The 10654-nt window shown below is 30.8% G+C and overlaps 1 long non-coding RNA gene across 3 annotated transcripts; it reads left to right on the top strand.

Moving 5' to 3' along the window:
* Positions 1-1667: 1667 nt before the first annotated feature.
* LOC139527612 (uncharacterized) lies at positions 1668-7963 on the top strand. 3 transcript variants are annotated; one of them, XR_011665396.1, is made up of 4 exons: positions 1668-1739; positions 4536-4733; positions 6265-6423; positions 7068-7963. It is a non-coding gene; the product is annotated as an uncharacterized lncRNA (long non-coding RNA). The 3 variants fall into 3 exon arrangements; XR_011665395.1 differs by having other exon boundaries at positions 1684-1743; XR_011665397.1 differs by lacking the exon at positions 1668-1739 and adding an exon at positions 2495-2828.
* Positions 7964-10654: the final 2691 nt, after the last annotated feature.

The raw sequence follows: 10654 nt of genomic DNA on the forward strand, positions 1-10654 counted from the left end.
ATTATAAAGATGGTACGTTTGATGGAACTTCCAAATATACAGCCGAGACCGCATTCGATCAAAAATCGTAGTTGAAAAGCATTAGAAAATATCGAAAATGATTATTTTTTATATAGATACGCATCCCTCTGAAATCACCTACTTATGGAAAATGTGTGATAAAATTACTTAGATAAGTTCACAATAATTTATTCGAAGGTAAAAAGATAAGCACTGTTCCCTAATATAATATGCCGGATACAATAGAAATACTAATGACCATCATATACTATATGTATAAATGCTTTATTAATAACAACTATAAGAGAGAAGATGTGGTATGATTGCCAATGAGACAACTCTCCACAAGAGACCTAAATGACACAGAAATTAACAACTATAGGTCACAGTACGGCCTTCAACAATAAGCAAAGCCCATACCGCATAGTCAGCTATAAAAGGCCCCGAAATGACAATGTAAAACAATTCAAACGAGAAAACTAACGGCCTTATTTATATATATAAAAAAATGAACGAAAATAAATATGTAACACATAAACAAACGACTCCTGACTTGGGACAGACACATACAAATAAAATTGAGAATGGAAATGGGGAATATGTCAAAGAGACAACAACCCGACCATAGAGCAGACAACAGCAGAAGGTCACCAACAGGTCTTCAATGTTTATTTTCCAATCAAAATTCAAGGTGGCTATAGTGACAAATCTAAATCGGTGACCCCCAATTTTTTTCCATCATATATTGTTCCTCAAATCATGAAATACCTTCACACAATTATTTTAGGGGGAAATCACTGGTAGAACTGAATAAGTTGTTAAAGGCTTTTTCAAAGTTTAGGACTACTTTATCTTAGGAAAGGATTTATGTGGGTGAAATGACCTTGGAAAATAGTTTTATTCCCAGCATTTTCATCAAATGAGCATTTAGTGTTTCAACCTAAATAATAATCTCAAGCTGATCTATTAAAAGATGACGCGGCGACAGCTTTCTGTATGGAAATTTTCGTCAGAAAAGCAGAACGCTAATTTTATATCATTTTATGTCAGTAATGACAGTATATCGGAGGTTTTTCTCTAAGCAAGTACAAATTTTCAGAGCCTGACAAGTTGTTGTCTCCATGGTTACTTGTAAACAGTCAAGTTTTTGAATGATATACTTATGTCGACCCCCGCAACACACCGTGTTTTGTTTTTTTGATATTTGTGTTTTTGCTTTTTTGCTTATTATCTGAAACTGAGACTATTATAACACATAACCTCAGTCTTAAAAGGCGAGATCATCGGACTCACCGTTGCACACACTTTCACATAGAAGATCATCAAGTTGAACTATATGTAAAAGACAAAGAAATAGCTCGTAGAACATTTGAAGAGGGCACAACCAATATATAAACTCAATGATAATGACACTCTCAAACATACTATTACAAATTTAACAATTACTAATCTAGTATAACTGATCTTTAACCCCCCTTTATAGATGAACCATATTTTCATATGTAGAACAGGTGCTCTCTTTATATAAAGTACTGCTTCTCCTTCCACCATTGGGCATCTAACCATAGTTACATGCTCAGCTCTGCTTCAAGTGCTCTCTATTTTACTATCCACACCGATATGTGTCCACACTTGTAAATTTTTAATTTTTTTTGGAAAATACTCATTTCCATTCGGAACTTAGCTAGATCTACCACGATGTTGATGATGGGGCGCGGCCATTATCTCTGGAACACATAGTAGGTAACCAAACATTTTCAATGTAAATCTATCCTATTTTAAAAGATAAATCCCACAGTTATAGGGATGAAACTTTAACAAGCAATACAAGTACATTAATCAGGAGTAATAGGGAGTTATATATATATAGCTAGTGGAGAAGAAGATAAAATTGTATAAAAAAATCAGTTATAATCTATTTTGGAGTTTTTGTCCCCTTTATAATGCTTTTTATCAGTTTTTAACTGTGACCACAATATGTTTAGGAGCTAGGTTAAAAGTTTACTGAGTTGGAAAATGGATCAGCATGACAATATGTATATTATTTTTGACTGAAATTTCGAGAAAAGTCTATAAACCTGTTTTGGAGTTATTGCCCCTGAAATAATATAAATTTCCAGTTTTTTAGCTTTTTCCATGAAAAAATAGGAGCTCAGGTGAAAATTGAACATGTAAAAAGGTTCAACCTAACAAGATGAATATATATCCTAAAAAATTAGTGAATATTTGGTCCAGGTGTCAACTTATATTTGAAGTTCCACTGGAAACTTTGTTATAAACAATGTCATAATATCTATACCTGTAGGAACACATATTCTATACCATTTATTCCGTTCGGAACATATACTGTAATTTTTATTCCTCTGGAAATAATATTCCAGAATATTTTTCCTTTCGGAACTTACATTTATATGAAGGAACTTCTATTCCGTGACACCCCCTGTTTCAATATAATCTCTTTATCAACTTGTACTATACTTTTATTCACACATTTTTTGTTGTTATTTTGAAAACATTTTTTAAATATATACATTAATTTAAAGAGAATAATTGGCATGTCGGTGATTACCAATGAGACAACTCTCCACAATAAATGACATAGAAACTAATAACTATAGGTCACTAACACTGTACAGCCTTCAACAATAAGAAAAGTCTTTTAAAATGCATAGTCCGCTATGTCATGTATGTTGATTTTTTACTTCTTTTTTTCAGTTTTGGCTGTTATCTGAAAGTTATACATGTTACAGGAGCTTAAAGCTAAACCTGTAAATTGCAAAAAAATATATAAAAGTCTGAATTAGCAAACTGGTGATTTTATTCTTCAGGTGAACAATACAGGCACAGATATAACTCTTCTTTGTCTTTTTAAAAATTGTTGTGTCTATTTTTGATTGCCATATTTGCATCTTCTCCCCCTTTTTTACATCCTTCAATGAATATCATGATTCTTAATAGTTAATTTCTTTCCTTCCATATTAAAATAAGGAGATGTGGTTGATGATTGCTAGTGAGACAACTATCCACATGAGTTCAAATGAAAGGGATGTTAAACCATATACCATGTATACATGTTGCCTTCAGCATTGAGAAAAACTTGTTATACATGTACCATTTGGTTGGCTATAACAGCATTGTACCAACATGAAAAATGTAAACTAATGTGAACTTTAGAGAAAACTTGTGGTCTGATCGATAATAGTTTGACAACCATTTAAAAAATCTGATTTTTATGTTATTATATAAAACATCACTAACATGTTAAATGACAGGGACTTGTAAAACATTGAATGAGTGATATGAGTAAGTTACAGTAATCATGTTCATTGAACAAAAAATATATAGTTCTGTTACCATTCATACATTTGACTGATGAAAAACTTGACAGTAACATTCAGTGAATGGTATAAAAGTTAACAACTACATTTGTATGGGTCACTAGATATATAAGAAGATGTTATATGAATACCAATTAAACAACTCTCCATCCAAGTCACTATTTTTAAAAGTAAATCATTATAGGTCAAAGTACTATAACTTCAACATGGAGCCTTGGCTTACACCAAACAGCAAGCTATAAAGGGCCCCAAAAATGACAAGTGTGAAACCATTCAAATAGAAAAACCAACAGTCTAATCTATATAAAAATCGAGAAAGACTTATGAACCTCATCAACAAATGGCAACCACTAAACATCATGTTCCTGACTAGTAAAGGTGCAAACAAATGCAGCTGGATTGAACGTTTTGATAGGTACCAACCTTCACCCTCATCTGAAACAATCACAAAATAGACAGACACTGAACATATGTGTAATGCCTTCAACAATGAACAAAACCCATGCCATGCATAGTTAACTTAAAAAGGCCCTGAAATACAAAACAATGTAAAACAATTCTAAATTACCTGATTTATGTATAAAACAAAATAAATGAAAGAATAGATGTAAAAGACATTTATTTAACCAGGTTTGTTTATTATGTCCAATATATATTAAATATGATAAAACAAAGATTTTTTTACACTACAAACATGTATTTTAGATTTGATGTCATTTATATCCTACATTTGTACATGTGATTTACAAAATTTGATCTTTTCTAGTATTAATTGAGAGTTAATTTCCACCAAACTCAAATACAAAAAGGCTGTTTACTCGAAACACATGAAATTCAGGAAAGGCACTTTAAAATCTGCTTTATGATAGAGTCTAAGTACGATAAAAGATGTAAATGAGTGAACATGGTGAAAATATAAATGAAAATATTTATTTTTCACTATATATTGGTGGATACCCCCATTTTATAATGGCCTCCCATGAACACCAAGTATGTTTAAATTGATCATCCCTAATACCTAATGGAAAAAAGCATACCTAACCTTTACTTGTTTCAAGCTTAAAATTTACCTCAAAGGAAAATTTACTCATTCAAATTTTATGAAAACATTGTGTTCATACATTAGTTCCACTACATCTTTTAGGAGAGATCTTGAAACTAATTTGTATAAATTGAAATCTTTATCATACATTTCAGGTCAACCTTCTCATTTATATTGGCAGAATATATAATTATTATTAACTGACGAAAAATAAAGGAACTGTTGAAAATGCATGGAGAAATTTGATGGGCAAGGACAGACATAAAGCTTAACATCAGAAAACCTCTGGATTCTCGGAACTGTTTATCACATTGACATTATCAACATGATCAAATCAGATAGGTTTTAAAAAAGTATATATTGTAAAAGACTTTACACCTTTCACAAAATATCTTACTACTAAAAATGCTAGCAAGTATTGAAATGTTCCTGACACGCAATTATTATCATACCCCTTATCTTGAAAAGATGGGGCATTTATTGATGCACATGATTGTCAGTATGCTGTCTGTCCACCATTCAAAATTTTAGTTTTATGATAATGATTACAGTATCACTTGACCAAATCTGATGAAATTGAAACATCTTGGATAATACTTTATACTGATCAAGTTTGATTATGATAGCTTTGATGTTTATTGTTCAAGATTTATGACTAAATATGCCCCTTATATAATTATCCACGACCACCTTGAAAGTTTTTTTTAAATCTCTTGCCAAATTTTTTTTAAGTTCTTAAAGAACACAATGCAAGTTGGTTCATGAATGACAGATCAAATTAATTTTGACATTTACTGTTTTAAGAGTTATTACCCTTATTTACCTAAAAATTCAGATTGATTTTGTGTTTCTTGTTGATAATGCACCATTTGAAAAAAACTTTTTTCAATTTTATTATAATTTAACACAAGCATGACAAGTGAGGAAACTTAAAATACAGGTCACATTCAATTGTGATTTTGGTTTGTGGCAACTACAGTAAGGGTGTTTTTGCAACCAGGGGTACCTGTGATCACTTGATCACCTAGACTGACAATTTCGAGTTTCTAGTAAAAACTTTTATGAAATGGATAGTAATTTTTTAGTTTTTTAACACAGTTCTATTCATGTACATTACAGTTTGTACCTATGAAATGTAAAAAAAAAAGAAAACCAACAATAGAACAAAAGTCCTATATTTCTGTTCATGTATAGTGGAATTTAAACTAAACTACATTGTATCTTCATATACATGTATATATATAACACATGAGGTATAGTCTTACCGGTACTTTGGATACCATGCTTTTGTGTCTTCCACTACTAATGGGAGCTGTTGGGTGTGTGTATGATTAATGGAAGAAACCACCAATCACAACAAAACTAAAATGAAACTTATTTCTCTTATTTTTTTGTGTTTATTTATAAATAAATAACTCCATATCTTAATTTTTTAAAGAAAATCGTAATATATTTAATAGTTTTCTGAAAGTTGTATGTTTATTGATGGTAACAACTTAACATCATATATGTAAACCAACTTATTTTTCAGGGATAGTAGATTTTGTGTAAAGCCCTTTTCAGCTGACTTAGCAGCAATTTATTCTTGTGATTTTCAACCAAAATGCTATTGATTTCTGTTAGGAAAGACCCCCATTTTAGTTAATCCTGACAATTTTCATTCCAATTAAATGCCTTCGTTGGGTTGAGCAATATCAAATAACCTAGTAAGACTGGCTTTTTCTTCCCTGCTTTACCTCTGACAGACAACATATGTGCCTTTTCTTTCTTTCTTAAACTCACAAGTTTCAAAAGTAATAGTCTACAAAAATAAGTTGGTGTACAGTTTTGTAGATTTAGGATCTTCTTTAAATTATACATTTATTACACACTTTTTAATTACAGTGATATATTATATAATGGAAAGTTAAAGCTGGAAGTAAGGTGCATACCATGAAAGTACCTGACAAGTGGACTTACAAGATCTGGTGTAAGAACATTTGTGAATTGTTGAAGAAGCACAATAAAAGAAGTCCATGAAGTTTTTGAAGATCTTGTTGTCAGGTTAATTTCAAGTCATCCCTTTCATGCTTTACACATTTGTTTGCCTTAATTGATATATCCCTATTGATTGACATATAACTTGATACCAGCTAAAACACAAGTCACCTAAAATTGGATTGCCATCAAATATTAACTTGTTGAAATAGTGTACATGGCTTTGTGCTTTGAACAATTAGTCCAATTAAAACTTTCAACAGGTTGTCAACTATATTAAGCAAACATATTCAACAAGTGACAAATAATATCAAAAATATTTTAACACCCTCAGCACTTTTATAATATGTACAATATCAGAATTATTAAAATTTATGTTATTTGTCCAATGATTTAACAAAAAATTTTATGAGGTTCAGTAGTTTGATTGATTTGAAATAAGATATCAAATATCAGAATGTCAACTGAAGAAAATGTAGAGAGTGCACAGAAAATTTATAAGAAAATGTAAAGAATGCACAGACAAAATAAGAAAATATATGGATTCACAGAAACAATAGTTGTATAATCATGTATATAGGAATAATAGGTATAATATTAAGACTTCTAATTCTGGATACTATTTTTTTTGTTGCAGAAATCAGAGATGTATTGAATAGATTTTAAATCTGACACAAAATAATCTAATAGAATTATTTTATTTTTTTCAGTATCTGACTTCATTGGTAGATGTAATTGAACAGTTTAATAAACCAGCTCCAGCAAATCTAGATCATTGTTCCAATACTCCAGCAAAAAGATTTATCATTAGAATTCCAGGAAGTCACAACAAATTTATTTTATGGTTTGATCCTAAACACAGTATCATCATTGCAATTGGTTTAATATTATACCAGGCTCTTGAGTCTGAGGAAAGGAATGTTATTTTCCTTAGTTTACTGTTAAAATAGAATTTCACGAAACCTTTTCAGATAATAAGGACATACTATGTAGTTGTGCATATCGACGGGAAATTGCGATTCAATTTTTTTTCTAGGAGTTACGCCCCTTTGAACTTATTTACTTTAATGTACTACTGCAACAGTTTGTCATCGCAACTCCTCTCAAACCACACAACAGAATTTCACGAAACCTTTTCAGATAATAAGGACATACTATGTAGTTGTGCATATCGATGGGAAATTGCGATTCAATTTTTTTTCTAGGAGTTACGCCCCTTTGAACTTATTTGCCTCACTATACTGTTGACTCCTCTCGCTTGGAATTTATGTACTACTGCAACAGTTTGTCATCGCAACTCCTCTCAAACTACACAACAGAATTTCATGAAACCTTTTCAGATAATAAGGACATACTATGTAGTTGTGCATATCGACGGGAAATTGCGATTCAATTTTTTTTCTAGGAGTTACACCCCTTTGAACTTATTTGCCTCACTATACTGTTGACTCCTCTCGCTTGGAATTTAAATTCCCCAAAAATACTGAACAGTAGTTATTTTATTGAAGTTGTATGCTGGGTTTACCCTGCGTCCGTTTTCTTCTTGCCACGCCTTTGGCTAATGCTTTAAGTGGTTTTCATGAAACTTTGATGAATTATTTATTTCTATTGTTTTCGGACAAGAATTCATAAGTGCTTTGAGCAGTTTCATGGAACTTTGATGACTGCTTTATTTCTATTGATGTGAGCTCCCTTAAGCTTTTTTTTTTATAAATTTCTGATATGAAATATAGGCATTATGGAATGTTATAAATGAGAGGCATATAATGTGCTCATTGCACTGCTGTATATTTAACTAGTTCATTGTAAATTCTATTTCTCAAATTAGGTTTGTGTGTAACATCTTTTTTATTGTTTTTTTTTTCTTAAAAGTTCCTCTTGCTCATTTTTCTCTTACTTATTTAATTGTATTTTATTGTAAACTTTAAGTTTTTAATCAATTGTAACCTGTTGACTATTTTTTTTAAACATCATTTATGGCATTTAACTATATTTATTGTATATATTTTAACTATTTTGTTGTGACGTTTTTTTTTGTTGTTGTATTAACTTTGATATGTGAGAAACTGTGAGTGAATAAATGTCCGTTGTTTCATTGTCAATGTCGCATGTTTTGTATCTTTAAGTAGAAATCAGGTATTCTTAAAACGAAACATTTATTTAATCTGAACTTCCAACCTCATTTAGTTTCCACATTTATGAAATTTATATCAAAGTTTTATACATGTATCAGCAATGTCTCATCCAAATATATCTGTTTTCAGTGATTGTGATGAATTTTATATTATATATCTGTTTTCTTTAAAATATGTAGAACTAGGTATCTAGTTTTCTTGTATGAAGTAAAATGTTATGTTACGTTAATTTCAAGGTTAATTATTTTAACTTTGATATTTATTTTTTTCACTATGAAATCAAAAATACTTGACATATTGAATATGTTTTTATTATGGAAAATTTTAGTACAATATTTTTTTTAGTTCATGTTAATTAAGTTTATAACAGTTTATTATTATTACTAGTTTACTTAAAGGCACACATTGTATGCAACAAGAGCAACACAATATAGTATACAAAATGATAAATTGGTCAATAAATATGACAAGAGAAGAAAAAACACAACCCTTTTATCACTAGGGGTGGGAAAGAGGTTTTAAGTATTTGTGAAATATGGTCAGGATAGTACTAGCATAGGACAAAAAATTTCCAGATAGATATAGTATTAGTATTATATATAGTGTTTATGTACTTTGCATTGAAGCTAATATTGACCTGGTTTTACGAATCAGGTTTGTCAGTTCTGTTCCGCTTACACTTTTCCATTGTTTTGATGTCAGACTATTTCATGGGCAAAAACTCAATCAATACTTATAAGTGTCATATTTTATGCTTCAGTCAGAAATGAGAATTATATTTATTGTTGCTTTAAGGGTATACTATGTGTTAGGATTATGTTTTCTATTGAAGATTTGGGAGTGATGTTTAATGAGTATTTCTGATGGTATATATGCTACGTAGAAATTAAATTTTTAGTTGCCTTTTCAATAAAGCAATCATTTACTATTATGAAGTTTTTGTGTTTGTTGCCAATCTCAAATGGTTTTAACAGCAAAAGCAGAACAGTAGTAAAAAAAAACAAATTGACCACTGTGAGTGAGCAAGTATTCTAGTAATTAAAGTAATAAGTAAAAAGCTGCTTTGGAAGACCTGTTGGTGACCCTCTGCTGTTGTTTTTTATTTGGTCGGGTTGTTGTCTCTTTGACACATTCCCCATTTCCATTCTCAATTTTATTTTAAAACAGTTTGCCATACATATTGGTCCGTTTTGATTTCCAACAGGTCCTAAAATTAAATTTTGTATGATGAACACAAGGTGTTTTGTTATATTGTGAATCCATGGACCTGTATGTTTCTGCTGAATCTAACCATATATTTATAGGTAAATGAGATAAGATGTGGTATGATTGCCAGCAAGACAACTCTGTTCAAGAGGCAAAAATGTCGCAGTCATTAACAACTATAGGTCAACTTGCAGCTTTTTTACAAGGTTAAAAACCCATAAAAACTGAATAATCAGCTATAAAAGGACACCAAATTACAAATGTGAAACAATTCAAAGGAGAAAACTTACAGCCAATGTATGTTAAAAATAATGAACGAAAAACAAATATGTTAAAACAGCAATAAACGGCAGCCATTGAATTAAAGGCTCCTGACTGGGACAGCCACATACGAAATGTGGCGGAGATGAAATAGTTGGATGGCGCAAAACCCTCTCCTACCATGAGACATTGGTACAACAGCACAAAACAATGCACTATAAAATATAGGCAGTGTCTGCGCGTACCCGCTTGTGGGTACGAATAGTCAAATTGCCGTTCTAGGCTGCGCGTACCCACATCTGGTTTTATAATAAAATGCCGTCGGATCGGGAATGAAACGTGAAATATATACGGAATTTGTTGCAATTAGTGAATAAATTGATTAAAACTACTCAGAATTTTCATAAATATACACATATATATTTCATACAATTGTATATAAGAATTTATAGAAGCCGCAGAGAAAAGAAAGAAGAACCGGGAGCACAAAAATTAAAGAAGATTTAAAGTACAACAGAATAAATTTTTCCTGCATTCATGGTGGGAAGCAATTCCAAACAAATTCGACAAGAAAAAGGCCTAATACAAGGTATTTGTTTTAAATTGTAGTTTTTAATCGAATTTGCCACGCGTTTCATTTAAGTTTCTTTATAATGTCGATTACTTATAGTTTTTGTATTGTAAATCGTTCGTTA

This window comes from Mytilus edulis, chromosome 6 (genome assembly GCF_963676685.1).
Source record: "Mytilus edulis chromosome 6, xbMytEdul2.2, whole genome shotgun sequence".
NCBI classification, from domain to species: domain Eukaryota; kingdom Metazoa; phylum Mollusca; class Bivalvia; order Mytilida; family Mytilidae; genus Mytilus; species Mytilus edulis.